Genomic DNA, 17,531 nt, shown 5'->3' with positions numbered 1-17,531 from the left:
GACACCTGTACGGTCATATTCAAGCCCCCCACTCCGTGCGTATCTATTATCCTCTTCACTAGGTCAGTATCCACCCTGAGTTTCATCTGTATATATCCCTTCACTAGGCACTTTACTATGTGTGTAACCCTAGGATCAATAACCAATCGGTAAAACACCAAATACTCGGATCCTTTTTGATTGACATCTAAGGGAAAACATTTGCCCGAGCCAATCAAGAAAATGTGCTGGTTTGTGTCTTCTGTATCTGGTGTTTTACCCTATGTCTCGCTTCTCTCTCTCCACAGCTATCTCATATTTCAAGAGATGCATGAAGATGTCAGAATGCAGGTTGCTGGGAAGCAACAAGGACATTGATGCCTATTGCTGCACCTCCAACCAATGCAACTGAGAGACACATCCTCTGTCTAACATACTGTATACTATACAGTCCATTAATTGTACTAAGCTGAATGTCATGAATCAATGCACATGATTGAAACTGTCAAGAGGTTACACAAATAAAGTTGTACTTTTGCGTCTTTGTTCCAAACAGTTTGCATTTATTTATTATTTATGTTTGACATAATTAACATGTGATTAGCCAGGTGATGGCCTGGAACATGAGCACTGCACTGAGCAAGTTTAGTTTATATATGATAAATCATATACAAGTCATATACAGGACTAGTTTATAGCCTATATGATGTATTACCCAGTACCACCACAGAAAATATAGACTCCATTCAGCTGTTCTGTTGAGGGTTTGATATCTTAAAATTATTATTACACACTCTGTCCCGATGTGGAACAGAGCAGACCTGGGATAACTATAGTTTTATCTCTGCGTTGCGGAAAGTAACTATTTTTCCGGGGGAACAAACAACTATTTTAATACAGATCCCCAAAATGAATACTTTTTAAAACTATTTGAATACAGCTCTCATAAATTGACAACTTTTCAAAACTATTTGAATACAGATCTCAGAAAGTGACAACTTTTCTGAAACTACTGGATTGGCTGCCTTCAACTAATGGCAGGGCTGTATTTGGAACTGTCACGCTCGTTCATAGACGGGTCAGACCAAGGCGCAGCGTGATATGCATACATGTTTATTTGAACCGAATAAACAACGACAAAACAACAAACTAAACGAAACATGAAGTCCAAGGTACACAAACAACATACCTCACACGGAACAAGATCCCACAACCCACTAGTGCCAATAGGCTGCCTAAGTATGGTCCCCAATCAGAGACAACGAGCGACAGCTGCCTCTGATTGGGAACCACACCGGCCAACATAGATCTATACCTACTAGATCTAAACATAGAAAATACAACATAGAAAATCACAACAAGGAATATACACACCCCTGACTCAACATATAAGCGTCCTCTGAGTCAGGGGGCGTGACAGTGCCCCAAAGGTGCGGACTCCAACCGCACAACATACACATAACAGGGTAGGGGCTGGGTGGGCATTCCGCCTCGGAGGCGGATCCGGCTCATGGCGTGACGACCTCTCACTCTTGCCTCCCTGTTGCGCCCTGGTCTAGTCTAGACCCGGCGGTCCCCCTCTCCCTTCCTCCTACTATACTCCAAGCCCTGTCTGGACCTGGTGTGAGAGACCGAACCTGGAGAGAGGGGCTGACGTCTGTCTGGACTGGAGCCGCTACCCGGAGCTGGACCGGCACCGTGGAGCGGACTGCTCAGGCTCGGACTGGCTTGGTGCGAGGAACAGAACAGGCCGGGCTGGGTTGACGCCGCACCACTGGCTTGGTGCGAGGGCAGGAACAGGTCGGGCCGGGCTGGCGACGCGCACCACTGGCTTGGTGCAGGGGCAGGAACAGGCCGGGCCGGGTGGCGACGCGCACCACTGGCTTGGTGCGAGGGGCAGAACAGGCCGGGCCGGGTGGCGACGCGACCACTGGCTTGGTGCGAGGGGCAGGAACAGGCCGGGCCGGGCCGGCGCGCGCACCACTGGCTTGGTGCGAGGGGCAGGGAACAGGCCGGGCCGGGCTGGTGACGCGCACCACTGGCTTGGTGCGAGGGGCAGGACACACCGGGCCGGGCTGGCGGCAGCACCACTGGCTTGGTGCGAGGGAGGAAACAGGCCGGGCCAGGTTGGTGGGCGCACCACTAGCTTGGTGCGAGGGGCAGGAACAGGCCGGACCGGTGGCGAGGCCACCACTAGCTTGGCGCGGGAGTGTCGTAGAAATATTTGACAAAAAAATAGTCAACTCAGAAATATCTCTCAAGAGACTGGAGCTTGTGAATCCAGAAATTAGACTTTATTATTGCGTAACAAAGACGAGCCACTCCATGGAACGGCTGTCTCTCTTTGGCTTAGAGATCTCTTATATACACACACAAATGCACAGTCATGTTTACATAGCTTACAAAGCTACTCCCCGTTAAGATCACTGATTAACATCTTTAACTGCCACGCCACTATTATCTTTGAAAGTCCAATAACACATGTTGTTTACTCCAAAAGGCCATGGGCGCTTTTCCTCTTTCCTTATCTCATTATATTGGTGGCATGGCTCAGACACTTTTTAAAAATAAAATACATACATTCATCAAAGCATGTTTACACATTGTATTGACTATATTCCTTATTTAGACATGCATCTGGACTTATAAAATGTCAATCATGTTTACTATATTTTATCTTTGACATTTCCCAACATTTTCCTTAATGATACATAAAACATTACCATAGGAACAGGAATGGGCCGGACCGGACTGGACACGCACCACTTGCTTGGTGCGAGAAGACGGGACTGGGTTCCTTTATTAACCCCGCTCCTTCTGCTGCCTAACCAGCTCCTCTCGCCGTGCCTCTACACTTTCCTTCTCCCTTTAGCCTCCTGTAGCCTCATCATCCACCCCGTGTGCCCCCCAACATTGGGGTTGCCTCTCGGGTCTCCGGCACGGTTGGCACCAGTTCTCCTCCTGCCTGGGCATCTACCTTCGCCCATGGCCCTTTCCCCGCAAATATCTCCTCCCATGACCACCATTTGCCCACCTGTGACATGGCTATTTGCTCTTCCTGGGCACGCTGCTTGGTCCTTGTTTGGTGGGATCTTCTGTCGTCGCTCGTTGGAGGACGGGTCAGACCAAGGCGCAGCGTGATATGCATACATGTTTATTTGACTTATAAACACAACGACAAAACAAGAAACGAACCGTGAAGTCCAAGGTACACAAAAAACATACCTCACTCGAACAAGATCCCACAACCCACTAGTGCCAATAGGCTGCCTAAGCATGGTCCCCAATCAGAGACAACGAGCGACAGCTGCCTCTGATTGGGAACCACACGACCAACATAGATCTATACCTACTAGATCTAAACATAGAAAAATACAACATAGAAAAATCACAACAAGGAATATACACACCCTGACTCAACATATAAGCGTCCTCTGAGTCAGGGCGTGACAGGAACTTTTGTTTCTGATTTCAACATATGTCTAAATGTCATAATAAGAACTTGTTTACATATGATATGAATGATTCATCATCAATACCACCTCTTACATAAACTATGTACACCAGTCAGTTGTTCTGTTGATGTTTGATATTTCAAAATTCTCTTAACACCCTGTCCCAATGTGGAATGTCCCAGCGTGGAACACGACACTGCAAACCTTTGTGTCTTGTGAAATCTGTTCATTTACAGAGACATAGGGAACTACTTGTGCTAAACCTGAGTAAATACATTGCCCAATATCTCACACAAAGGACTCATAGATAGCAGGTTTATTAGCATATTATGCTGTATAAAAGTAGAGGGGAAGTAAAGGAGCTCAACACACCTACAGGAAATACAATCAGGTAAGCAACTACTCCACAATCTATAGCTCCTAATAACTTTGCCTCCCATGATATTGTGCTACTGGGGTTGTGAAATGGTTGGTTTCAGAATGTTCCTGCACATTTAAATGAATCAGACTAACATGGACCTACATGTTGCAATTGTTGAACATGGCATAATCCCACAACATAGAGGGAGTCTTTGGTGAATCCTTTTTCTATTGTTGGAACGATAGATCAAAACACTCCGAAGAAAGACAGAGGAAAGATGAAAGCCGTATGTTTTTCTCTCCTTCTCCTGCTGGCATGTAGCTTTGGTGAGTCTGCCCATCAAGGTCTTCTTTATATTATTTAATTTCTATATTTGACAGGGACAATGCCAAATAAACACATGTACCAGATTAAAGCTTGATTTCTTATATTCTTATCTCCATTCTTTAATCTCCAGTCTCTCAGTTTACACAATGGATAACCAGATGCACTCCAAAACAACAGAGATAATACTGTTCTTCTGTTTTCTCCAGGAGAGGGCCTGAAATGCAACCGTTGTATTGGCAAAGGCTGCAGAAACACAGTGGAGACCTGCCGTATTGACCATGACACCTGCGCACGGTCATATTCAAGCCTCCACTCCGTGCGTATCTATTATCCTCTTCACTAGGCAGTATACCCCTGAGTTTCATCTGTATATATCCCTTCACTAGGCACTTTACTATGTGTGTAACCCTAGGATCAATAACCAATCGGTAAAACACCAAATATCGGATCCTTTTGATTGACATCTAAGGAAAACATTTGCTTGAGCCAATCAAGAAAATGTGCTGGTTTGTGTCTTCTGTATCTGGTGTTTTACCCTATGTCCCGCTTCTCTCTCTCCACAGCTATCTCATATTTCAAGAGATGCATGAAGATGTCAGAATGCAGGTTGCTGGGAAGCAACAAGGACATTGATGCCTATTGCTGCACCTCCAACCAATGCAACTGAGAGACACATCCTCTGTCCAACATACTGTATACTAACAGTCCATTCATTGTACTAAGCTGAATGTCATGAATCAATGCAGATGATTGAAACTGTCAAGAAGTTACACAAATAAAGTTGTATTTTGCGTCTTTGTTCCAAACAGTTTGCATTTATTTATTATTTATGTTTGACATAATTAACCTGTGATTAGCCAGGTGATGGCCTGGAACATGAGCACTGCACTGAGCAAGTTTAGTTTATACAGTATATGATACATCATATACAAGTCATATACAGGACTAGTTTATAGCCTCATGATGTATTACCCAGTACCACCACAGAAAATATAGACTCCATTCAGCTGTTCTGTTGAGGGTTTGATATTTAAAATTATTATTACACACTCTGTCCCGATGTGGAACAGAGCAGACCTGGGATAACTATAGTTTTATCTCAGCGTTAGGAAAGTAACTATATTTTTCCAGGGGAACAAACAACAATTTTAATACAGATCCCCAAAATGAATACTTTTTAAAACTATTTGAATACAGCTCTCATAAATTGACAACTTTTCAAAACTATTTGAATACAGATCTCAGAAAGTTACTACTTAAAATTTTTGAATACAGACCACAGAAAGTGACTACTTTTCTGAAACTATTGGATTGGCTGCCTTCAACTAATGGCAGGGCTGTATTTGGAACTTTTGTTTCTGATTTCAACATACTGTATGTCTAAATGTCATAATAAGAACTTGTTTACATATGATATGAATGATTCATCATCAATACCACCTCTTAAATAAACTATGCACACCAGTCAGTTGTTTTGTTGAGGTTCGATATTTCAAAAGGTTCTTTACACCCTGTCCCAATGTGGAATGTCCCAGTGTGGAACACAGTTACTGTTTTGTGGCACGCCCTGTTTCAGCAAAAATGTTGGGAAAACCGGGAACTTCCATTGATTTTGAGATACATTTTTATTATTGCTGCAGAACCATATTCCAAGTTTGAATTTCCATTTTTACAACAAATTATATTTTCATCATAAATCCCACACAGCTGTGAGTAGCTAGGCCTACCTTTTAGAGTATGGATAGCTCTAGAACGGCTCATAATAATGTCCGAACGGAGTAAATGGAATGGCATTAAATACCTGGAAACCATGTTTGATGTATTTGATACCATTCCACAAATTCCGCCTCCAGTCATTACCACGAGCCCATTCTCCCTAATTAAGGTGCCACCAACCTCCTGTGATGTATAGAGTAGGCTAGGGGAACTACTTGTGCTAAAGCTGAGTAAATATAGCCAATATCTCACACAAGTCACTCATAGATAGCAGCTTTATTTGCATATTATACTGTATAAAAGGAGAAGAAGAAAGAGGGGAAAGTGAAGTAAACAGCAGCTCAACACACAACTAAAGGAAATACAACCAGGTGATCAACTACTCCACAATCTATAGCTCCTAATAACGTTGTCTCATGATATTGTGCTACTGGGGTTGTGAAATGGTTGGTTTCAGAATGTTTCTGCACATTTAAAATAAATCAGAGGTAGACCTACAGTTTGTAGACCTTCAGTACATGTTGTAATTGTGGAACATAGCATAATCCCACCATATTAAGGGAGTCTTTGATTAATCATTATTTTCTTTGTTGGAACGACAGATCTAAAGACTCCTGAAGAAAGACAGAGGAAAGATGAAAGCTGTATGTTTTTCTCTCCTTCTCCTGCTGCTGGCATGTAGCTTTGGTGAGTCTGCCCAACAAGGTCTTATTTTAGCATATCAAATAAAGTAAAATGTTATTGGTCACGTACACATATTTAGCAGATGTTATTGCGGGTGTAGCGAAATGTTTGTTTTTCCTAGCTCCAACAGTGCAGTAGTATCTAAAAATTCACAACAATACACACAAATCTAAAAGTAAAAGAATGGAATTAAGAAATATATAAATATTAGGATGAGCAATGTCGGAGTGGCATTGACCAAAATACAGTAGGATACAGTATACACATATGAAATGAGTAAAACAGTATGTAAACATTATTAAAGTGACTAGTGTTCCATTATTAAAGTGACCAGTGATTCCATGTCTACAAAAAAAAATGTAAATGTACAGTGCCTTGCAAAACTATTCATCCCCCTTGGCGTTTTTCCTATTTTGTTGCATTACAACCTGTAACTTAAATGGATTTTTATTTGGATTTCATGTACTGGACATACACAAAATAGTCAAAATTGGTGAAGTGAAATTTAAAAAATTACTTGTTTCTAAAAAATAAATAACGGAAAAGTGGTGCATGCATATGTATTCACCCCTTTTGCTATGAAGCCCCTAAATAAGATCTGGTGCAACCAATTACCTTCAGAAGTCTCATAATTAGTAAAATAAAGTCCACCTGTGTGCAATCTAAGTGTCACATGATCTCAGTATATATACACCTGTTCTGAAAGGCCCCATTGTCTGCAACACTACTAAGCAAGCGGCACCACCAAGCAAGCGGCACCATGAAGACCAAGGAGCTCTCCAAACCGGTCAGGGACAAAGTTGTGGAGAAGTACAGATCAGGGTTGGGTTATAAAAAAATATCAGAAACTTTGAACATCCCACGGAGCACCATTAAATCCATTATAAAAAAATTGAAAGAATATGGCACCACAACAAACCTGCCAAGAGAGGGCCGGCACCAAAACTCACGGAATAGGCAAGGAGGGCATTAATCAGAGGCAACAAAGAGACCAAAGATAACCCTGAAAGAGCTGCATTACCACTACTATAATGTATTTCAAAACCATACATACTTTAAAACAAGCTAGCAAACACACCATATTTTCTTCAGGATATGTAATTTTCAGTGATCCCTGTTAGCCTAAAGAGTTTATTTACTAGATAGAACTACAGCGAGCTATCAGTAGGTCTGAATACAAACCTATTCTACGACCACAAAATAATTTCAAAGAGCTGTCATCACTAGATGCACCATCATATTTCTCTCTCCAAATTATAGCTTAAAACTTTCTAATCATTATATAATCATTCAACTAAAATCAAACTTAATTCACAGTGAAAGTTTTACAAATGTAAATCGTGCATTTATTTATCTGAAACCCACAGCATGAATGATTCAGAGTTGCTTTACTTTCCTAAGTGTTGATGATGATCCTGCTTTTTATCCCCATCTTCTGACAGAAGATCACTTTGTCTTTGTTCTTTTAGTTTTCACACGCAACAACTGTAGTTTAGACATGTTTGTGATTTAGCTGCCCAACAATCTAAAGTAATTTGGTTGATATAGTAGTCTATCAAAGTAATCAAACCAATAATTTTACTACAGTGCCTTCAGAAAGTATTCCCTTGAATTATTCCACATTTTGTTGTGTTACTGCCAAAATATTATTTTTTTCTCACCCATCTACACACAATACACCATAATGACAAAGTGAAAACATATTTTTAGAAAATAACACATGTATTGAGAATGAATACAGAAATATCTAATTGACATAAGTATTCAAACCGCTGAGTCAATACATGTTAGAATCATCTTTGGCAGCGATTACAGCTGTGAGTCTTTCTGGGTAAGTCTCTAAGAGCTTTGGACACCTGGACTGTACAATATTTGCACATTATTCTTTTAAAAAATCTTCAAGCTCTGTCATGTTGGTTGTTGATCATTGCTAGACAGCCATTTTCAAGTCTTGCCATACATTTTTAAGCCAATTTAAGGCCTTTAACTAGGCCACTCAGGAACATTCAATGTTGTCTTGGTAAGCAACTCCAGTGTATATTTGGCCTTGTGTTTTAGTTTATTGTCCTGCTGAAAGGTGAATTTGTCTCCCAGGGTCTGTTGGAAAGCAAACTGAACCAGGGTTTCCTCTAGGATTTTGCCTGTGCTTAGCTCTATTCCGTTTATTTTTATGCTTAAAAACTCCCCAGTCCTTGCCGAAGACAAGCATACCTATAACATGATGCATCCACCACCATGCTTGAAAATATAAAGAGTGGTACTCAGTGATGTGTTGTATTGGATTTGCCCCAAACATAATGCTTTGTATTCAGGACATAAAGTTAATTTCTTTGCCACATTTTTTGCTGTTTTAATTTAGTGCCTTATTGCAAACAGGATGCATGTTTTGGAATATTTTTATTCTGTACAGGCTTCTATCTTTTCACTGTTAATTGTTGTGTTACTGTCACGATCGTTATAATTAGCGGACCAAGGCGCAGCGTGATAGGCGTACATCTTTTAATTAGTACTTTCCACCAACAACAAAACGATACGTGAAGTCAAAAGGTTCACCAACACAAACCTATACAGAACAAGATCCCACAAATAACAGGTGCCAACAGGCTGCCTAAGTATGATTCCCAATCAGAGACAACAAGCAACAGCTGCCTCTGATTGGGAACCACCCCAGCCAACATAGAAACACATGAACTAGAACATGAACATAGAACAAACAACATAGACACTACACACCCTGGCTCAACTTTCAAGAGTCCCCAGAGCCAGGGCGTGACAGTACCCCCCCCCCAAAGGCGCGGACTGTGACCGCGCCAACCAAACACAAGAGGGTAGGGGCCGGGTGGGCATTCCGCCTTGGAGGCGGATCTGGCTCCGGGCGTGACCACCACTCTCTCTCTACCCCCCCCCCCGTAGCGCCCCTGGTCTGGTCCCGCTGGCCAGAGCTGGACTGGACATCGGTGGAGCGGATTGCTCTGGCTCTGGTGTGGAGCAGCTGACCGGTGCCGGACCAGGCACCGGTGGAACAGGCAACACCGTGCCCGGACTGACGCGCGCACCACTGGCTTGGTGCGGGGAGCAGGAAGCGGCCGACCGGTGGCTGACGCGCACCACTGGCTTGGTGCGGGAGCAGGAACGGGCCGGACCGGGCTGGCGGCGCGCACCACTGGCTTGGTCGCGGGAGCAGGAACGAGGCTGGACCGGGCTGACGGCGCGCACCACTGGCTTGGTGCGGAGCAGGAACGGGCCGACCGGGCTGGCGACGACGCACCATTGGCTTAGTGCGGGGAGCAGGAACGGGCCGACCGCACTGGGAACACGCACCACTAACTTAGTGCGGGGGAGCAGGAACGGGTTGGCCGCATGGGAACACGCACCACTAACTTAGTGCGGGGAGCAGAAACGGGTTGGGCCGTGCTGGGAACACGCACCACTAACTTAGTGCGGGAGCAGGAACGGGTTGGGCTGTACTGGGAACACGCACCACTAACTTAGTGCGGGGAGCAGGGACGGGTTGGGCCGTACTGGGAACACGCACCACTAACTTAGTGCGGGAGCAGGAACGGGCCGGGCGACTGGGAACACGCACCACTGGCTTAATGCGAGGAGCAGGAACGGTCGGGCCGTACTGGGGAACACGCACCACTAATTTAGTGCGGGAGCAGGAACGGGCCGGCCGACTGGGAACACGCACCACTAACTTAGTACGGGGAGCAGGAACGGGTTGGGCCGTACTGGGAACACGCACCACTGGCCTTGTGCGGGAAGCAGGAACGGGTCGGGCCGTACTGGGAACACGCACCACTGGCCTTGTGCGGAGATCAGGAACGGGTCGGGCCGTACTGGGAACACGCACCACTTTCTTACTGCGGGGATCAGGAACGGGCCGGACCGGACTGGTGACACACACCACTTGCTTGGTGCGAGGAGCGGGACTGGGTTTCCTCATAAACCTCCGCTCCCTCTGCTGCCTAACCAGTTCCTCTCACCGTGCCTCTACACTCTCCTTCTCCCTTATCGCCTCCAGTAGCTCCTCCCTCTGACCAACTAACTCCTGCTCCCTCATGACCAATAGCCCCCGTAACCTGGTGGCCTCTTCTCCTAATCCGCCGATACGTCCTGTAGCTGCCTCCAGCATCCCCGTCATCCATGCCGTGTGCCCCCCCCAAAATGTTTTATTGGGGTTGCCTCTCGCCTGTCCGACGACGGCACGGTTGGCGCCGTACCTCCTCTCTCGCCAGGGCTTTAACTTTTGCCCATGGCCCTTTGCCCGCGAACATGTCCTCCCAAGACCACCATTCGCCCACCTGGGACATCGCCAACTTCTCCAGTTCCTTTCCCGGTGTTTGCTCCTGAACACGCTGCTTGGTCCTGTTTTGGTGGGATCTTCTGTCACGATCGTTATAATTAGGGGACCAAGGCGCAGTGTGATAGGCGTACATCTTTTAATTAGTACTTTCCACCAACAACAAAACAACAAAACGATACGTGAAGTCAAAAGGTTCACCCACACAAACCCATACAGAACAAGATCCCACAAATAACAGGTGCCAACAGGCTGCCTAAGTATGGTTCCCAATCAGAGACAACAAGCAACAGCTGCCGCTGATTGGGAACCACCCCGGCCAACATAGAAACACATGAACTAGAACATGAACATAGAACAAACAAGATAGACACTACACACCCTGGCTCAACTTTCAAGAGTCCCCAGAGCCAGGGCGTGACAGTTACAGTCATTGGACTCCCACCAATTAAACTTAATGTACAATTACGATCTAGATTAATTTATTTATTTGACAGGGACAATGCCAAATAAACACATGTACCAGATTAAAGCTAGATTGGTTATTCTCCATTCTCTCATTTTTCAATGAATAACCAGATTCACTCCAATACAACAGAGATGAAGCTGTTCTTCTGTTTTTCCAGGAGAGGGCCTGAGATGCAACCGTTGTATTGGCATTGGCTGCAGTAACACAGTGGAGACCTGCCGTATTGACCATGACACCTGTGGCACGGTCATATTCAAGCCCCCACTCCGTGCGTATCTATTATCCTCTTCACTAGGCAGTATACCCTGAGTTTCATCTGTATATATCCCTTCACTAGGCACTTTACTATGTGTGTAACCCTAGGATCAATAACCAATCGGTAAAACACCAAATATCGGATCCTTTTGATTGACATCTAAGGAAAACATTTGCTTGAGCCAATCAAGAAAATGTGCTGGTTTGTGTCTTCTGTATCTGGTGTTTTACCCTATGTCTCGCTTCTCTCTCTCCACAGCTATCTCATATTTCAAGAGATGCATGAAGATGTCAGAATGCATGTTGCTGGGAAGCAACAAGGACATTGATGCCTATTGCTGCACCTCCAACCAATGCAACTGAGAGACACATCCTCTGTCTAACATACTGTATACTATACAGTCCATTAATTGTACTAAGCTGAATATCACTAATCAATCCACATGACTGAAACTGTCAAGAAGTTACACAAATAAAGTTGTATGTTTGCATTTATATATTATTTATGTTTGACATTTAAGTTTGACATTATTATTATTATTATTACATAATTAACATGAGATTAGCCAGGTGATGGCCTGGAACATGAGCACTGCACTGAGCAACCACAGAAAATACAGACTCCATTCAGCTGTTCTGTTGATGGTTTGATATCTTAAAGATTGTCATTACACACTCTGTCCCGATGAGGAATGTTCCAATGTGGAACAGAGCAGACCTGGGATAACTATAGTAAATATAACCAGGTCAGAGATTCTGTTTGAGTTGTAGCCTACCTGCAACTACTTCACTATTTATTGCTCATAACAACACACTATAACAAAGCTAATAAATCGCTACGAGAACAAACACAAACACTAAAATGCTTAAAAAGTGGTAAAATGTCACAAATATTTGTCTTCTTTGCTACTTGGGTTTCACCATGTCTATCATTATACACAAGCCTCCATGTAAAGCACCAGGACAGGACCAACTGTATATGTTAGTCACACTAAGGTGACTTTGACATCTTTTCTATAGTTGAAACGACAGCTCAAAAGACATGTTAAGAGAAGGAAAGATGAAAGTGGTGTGTGTTTCTCTCCTTCTCCTGCTGCTGGCTTAAGCTATGGTGAGTCTGCCCAAAAAGAGTACTCTAGGTCTTACTAGGTTTGATAACCTGTCTCACTGAATACTTGCCTGGTTATTAACCATCATTTTTTCACCATTGTGTAACGTGGAGAGTTCAGTCAGGTTTAACCAAGCTACTAAACAAATCATTTCACCACTGTTTAACGTGGAGCGATCAGTCAGGTTTAACCAAGCTACTAAACTACACCAGAGATAATGCTGGTCTACTGTATTTCCAGAGAGGGCCTAAGGTGCAACAAATGTCTTGACAGTGGCTGTAGAGACCATAGCTGCGACACAGTGATGACCTGCCAAAGCGAGGAAAAGGCCTGCGCAAGAATCACGTTCAAACACCCACTTCATAGGCAGCTCCCTCCTTCACTTGGCCTTCTTTACCTTGTGCTTCATCTGTGCGACCTACCAAGGTTAAATGATCAGTAAAACACACACATTTTGGAGTAGGAGTGCTGATCTAGGATCAGTTTAGCCTTTTAGATCATCATTAATACGATTGTATGGACACGGAGGACCTATTCCTAGATCAGAACTCTGAAATGCTTTATAAATACAGGCCCAGGTTATGTCTCTTCTGTATCTGGTATGTTCAACCCTCTCTCCATAGCTCCCTCAACATTCAAGAAATGCATGCAGATGTCAGAATGCCGGATGTTTGGAGACGAGAGTGAGAACATTCATGTCTGGTGCTGTTTCTCTGACCTATGCAACTGAGACATAACCCTCGACTACCATAGATTATAGAATTTGGTGTGATGTCTGGCACTGCAAGAGTACCACATATGTAGTCCATTTACCATCTATTACTGTTGTTGTGAAGCAGTTACAAAATACAAGTTGCTTCGTTCCCCGACAGTTTGCATTTGTTTATTGATGTCAGCTTTAACTTGAAAGCATGATTCAGTTTGATAAAATAGATGGGCCTATACAGATATCATGTGACTCTTTAGCATGTGATTGGTCAGGTAAGTTGATGGCATAAAACATGAGCACTGAGCAGCACTATTTGCCTCTACCCAAGGCTTGAGCTGCTCTGCCGTTACTATAGTGACCAAGTGGGAAAGAATCCAGGTGGCATTCCTAGAACACTTCCCATGGCAGCCTGCCGAGTCACAATTCCCAGAACACAACACCATCTTTATCAGGAACTTCAACGATAACGTTGTATTTATGTAACAGTGAAAATACGGTCTATATGAGGACAGCGCTGTGTTTAGACTAGAGTCACACATATACCTGTGAAGCACCAGAACTCAGGTGAGATTATTACATTCTGTAAGTGACATTTACATAACCATTCTAAAATACCTTGTAATGGAAATATCCCTGACTGTCCTGTGTTTGGTGAAGCATTGTAGATGAGAGTCGTGGCTATATCTTTCCTTCTGATGAGTTCTATTTGTGGTATGTAAGTGAATAGAATGTTCCGGAAATAACTTCAAAACAACACTGAAACTCTTCCACTCTGTGTTCATGATAATAACATGCTGTATAGTGTTTGTGAACTGAATTAACAACCTAATTGATTCAGTGAATATACAATATAGTGATATATAAGAACACAATATTAAAGTTTTACAAAACATTATAATAATTAAAACTGAGTTTGTGGTACTGTATTGTCTAGGTGTAGGAGAGGCCCTCCAGTGTTAGCGGTGTCTCCCAGACACTCCTAATGAAGACGTGTGTGGAGATGTGCTGACAGGGCCATGGCACCTGGCCCCTCTCCGTGAGCGAAATACGGGGTTACACTAACTCTAGTCTTACATTGCCACACTTCCAAGTCTCAGTTATCACTTGGTTATTGGAATGAACTATTTCAGAACAAAGGTGAGAAAGCCACAAATCATGGTTCCACTCACTCTAATTCCTCATCTTCCCCAATATCTCATCATCTACTACATTAAGATCAGTGAAATCTTGTTTTTATATTGTTTGTGTATGTTTGTTGATGTTGTGATTGCATCCGTTTTGTGTCCCACGTCCACCTCTCTCCTTGTGTCATATTTCCGAGGATGCATCAGCAGCAAGGAGTGTGAACATCTCCAGGGCATCGAGGGAGGACTCCTCCACACCTACTGCTGCAAATATGATCTCTGTAACCACTAAAGGGACAGTGCATTTAAAATGTCTTCTCTAGTCTTCCATAAATTATATCACATGCAGCCTAAAAATAAAATAAATACATATCTGCATGTTTATACAGTTTGTTGATCTTTTTTAGGTTATAGTCTTAGGTTACAGATCTTTTTTAGGTTGCAGTTTCACACTTCAACTCAATTACAACATGATTTCAGGGCCGATTTGTCAACAATGAAAAATAACTGATACATAATTCTTCCACTAGATGTCAACAGAGCTCCTACTTACAGCATAGTCCAATAAAATGAGAGTTTATGGTTTAGCTGGGCACAGCATAAAGATCACTCCATAGTGACAGACATATATTATTAATACGCTGAATGAAACTACATTTATCAGTTTCCTACAATACACTATGATCATGCATTTGAGATTAATAAAACCTAAATGTATTAATAATTCAAACTCTATACAGATAATGATTATTTGAATGTGTCCCAAATGGCACCCTATTCCCTATATAGTTCACTACTCTGACCAGGGCCCATAAGGTGAAACGTAGTGCACTATGTAGGGCATATGGTGCCATTTGGGACTCAACCCTAGTGTCAAGAGACTCTGTATAGCAGTTCTGTATTGACTAAAACACCCATGCTGAGAGACAAGCTCCGTCTGTGCAATAGTTAATTATTTAATTCATTACACTACAATAACCGATCGTTACACCTCCTAGGGAGTTGTATGCTCACGCTCCACATGTGATTGTTGTTTTCTAAAGACTAACACAGTCGAGGGAATATTTGTATTTGTAAACAAAGGTTGCCAGCAGAAATCCCCCCACTCACACACTCACGCAGGCACGCACACACGCATGCACGCACACACACACACACACACACACACACACACACACACACAATCACACACACACACAAACACACACACATACAAACGTTGATGGCTGACGTAGGCAGCTCGTATCACATCCATTCCTCTCTTCCCACATAGACACAGGGGTTCCCTGACCCTTGTTTTATGACCCATACTGTAGGGGACACCCCATTGGCAGAGGCTTCCCCCAGTCAGGAAAGTAAACCACCAGGGTTGTGGAAAATACCATTTAGCAGCCTGCAGGAGACTACAGGACCCCACACCAACTAGCTACTTCCTCCACCACATGCTTGCAAGGATCCCCCCTCTGTACACACGCATGCATATAAGTACACATTCTTGAACCATTTTTTAAAAGGAGCAGGGGGTATTCCTCCTCCGGAAAGTTGCAGTGTGGTTGGACCACCAGGTGAACACAATGTACATGCGTAATTGATTGAGTAACTCTGGCATTACCTGAGATATAGCCTTAGAGCTTAAAGTGGCAATCCGCAGTTGAAACAATAACAAAGTGGTTACCCCACCTCTGTTTTGGTAAAAATGCAGAGCTCTTGATGCAAGGACAGAAAAAATATAGTTTTAAGCATATTTTGAGTGTTTATTTACATTTACAATGTTTATACACATTGAAGTAGAACAAGCTTATATTTGGGGTTCTGATGGGGTACGAAAATTTAACTAAGCTCATGAGGCATTTATAAGTTATATTCTTATTTTATAAGGCCAAAAATGGATGTAGCATTTGCGGATTGCCCCTTTAAGATATAGTCACACACTGTCACTCAGCGTTGCATGACCAAGGACTTAATAGGGGTCCCATGCAATTTCTACTAAATACATGATTACATTTAAACATGCAGTTGCGGTCCAAATGACAGAAGACAGGGACTGAGTTACCAAACACTTCATCATTCACTCTCCGCAGTCTCACTCGGTGTAAACTAAAGCTACTGTAAATGGACAGATTGAACCTGACTCTGCTTCTGAACTGCAGCCAGTGTCAGAAACACTCCTCACCTGTAGACTAATTATAACACTGTTGTTAAAAGACAGCACAGCTGCTGTGATTCCACACAGCTCAGCACCACTCATTAAAAGCTAACATAGAAGAGGTATGGGCCAGTCATTATCACCCCAGGAGGCTACCGCACCAAGCAGAGACTATTTTTCAATGAGCATGAGCGAAAAATACCAACTACGTGAGGATTTCTTCAATATTTCCTACACGTCATATTCTCTCCTTTCCGTGGGCAAGAAAACAGTGCCAAAACGTGGAGAGATACTTTGTGAGATATGGTAGTGGTTAGTTTTTATAGTTTTTGCCCATAAAAATGTTGTTCTCTGCTACCGGTGAAAATGGTGGGGTTCCCTGGAAGCTGTGTGACTTCCCGCCCCCCCAGATAGGTTTCCATGAGGCAACAAACTGTTCTACTAAATAACTATTACACTAAGAAGCTTGTTAGTCAGGTAAGTTTCAATGCATGAACGAATGAATGGATTAATTAATTAATTAATTAATTAAAATTAAGGGATGAATCCCAAATAAGACACAATGAATATGTAGAAAATGATTTTTCAGTACAGTCAATGATAACATTTAAGAGATTCTGAAGTGATTGTTGCAGTTCTATGTTTTTTTTTGTCTCCATTAAAAGTATTGGGCAAGACCATAAACAGGTGTAGTGAGTTGCAGGTGAACAGGAGTGCTGAGGGGTGGTTTCTGTAGATTTTGTTTATGTGTTATTACCCTTTATCAAAATGCATTCTTCATTTGAAGCAGGACATTATCATTCAAGATAAAGATACTACTAGACCTGATTTTAACTCCTGAGTGGCGCAGTGGTCTAAGGCTGCAGTGCTAACTGTCCCACTAGAGATCCTGGT

General features: G+C 43.1%; 2 long non-coding RNA genes across 3 annotated transcripts; both read left to right on the top strand.

The window, feature by feature from the left end:
- The first annotated feature begins 6,044 nt into the window (after positions 1–6,044).
- LOC123482532 lies at positions 6,045–12,046 on the top strand. The gene is made up of 4 exons (XR_006657783.1): positions 6,045–6,209; positions 6,441–6,525; positions 11,452–11,562; positions 11,809–12,046. It is a non-coding gene; the product is annotated as an uncharacterized LOC123482532 (long non-coding RNA).
- Positions 12,047–14,415: 2,369 nt separating this feature from the next.
- Positions 14,416–14,875, top strand: LOC123482531. 2 transcript variants are annotated; one of them, XR_006657781.1, is made up of 2 exons: positions 14,416–14,504; positions 14,702–14,875. It is a non-coding gene; the product is annotated as an uncharacterized LOC123482531 (long non-coding RNA). The 2 variants fall into 2 exon arrangements; XR_006657782.1 differs by having other exon boundaries at positions 14,417–14,504; positions 14,689–14,875.
- Positions 14,876–17,531: the final 2,656 nt, after the last annotated feature.

Source organism: Coregonus clupeaformis, chromosome 35, assembly GCF_020615455.1.
Source record: "Coregonus clupeaformis isolate EN_2021a chromosome 35, ASM2061545v1, whole genome shotgun sequence".
In the NCBI taxonomy this organism is placed as follows: domain Eukaryota; kingdom Metazoa; phylum Chordata; class Actinopteri; order Salmoniformes; family Salmonidae; genus Coregonus; species Coregonus clupeaformis.
Note: the sequence above shows the minus strand (reverse complement) of the source record. Positions and strands in the feature narration are given on the sequence as shown.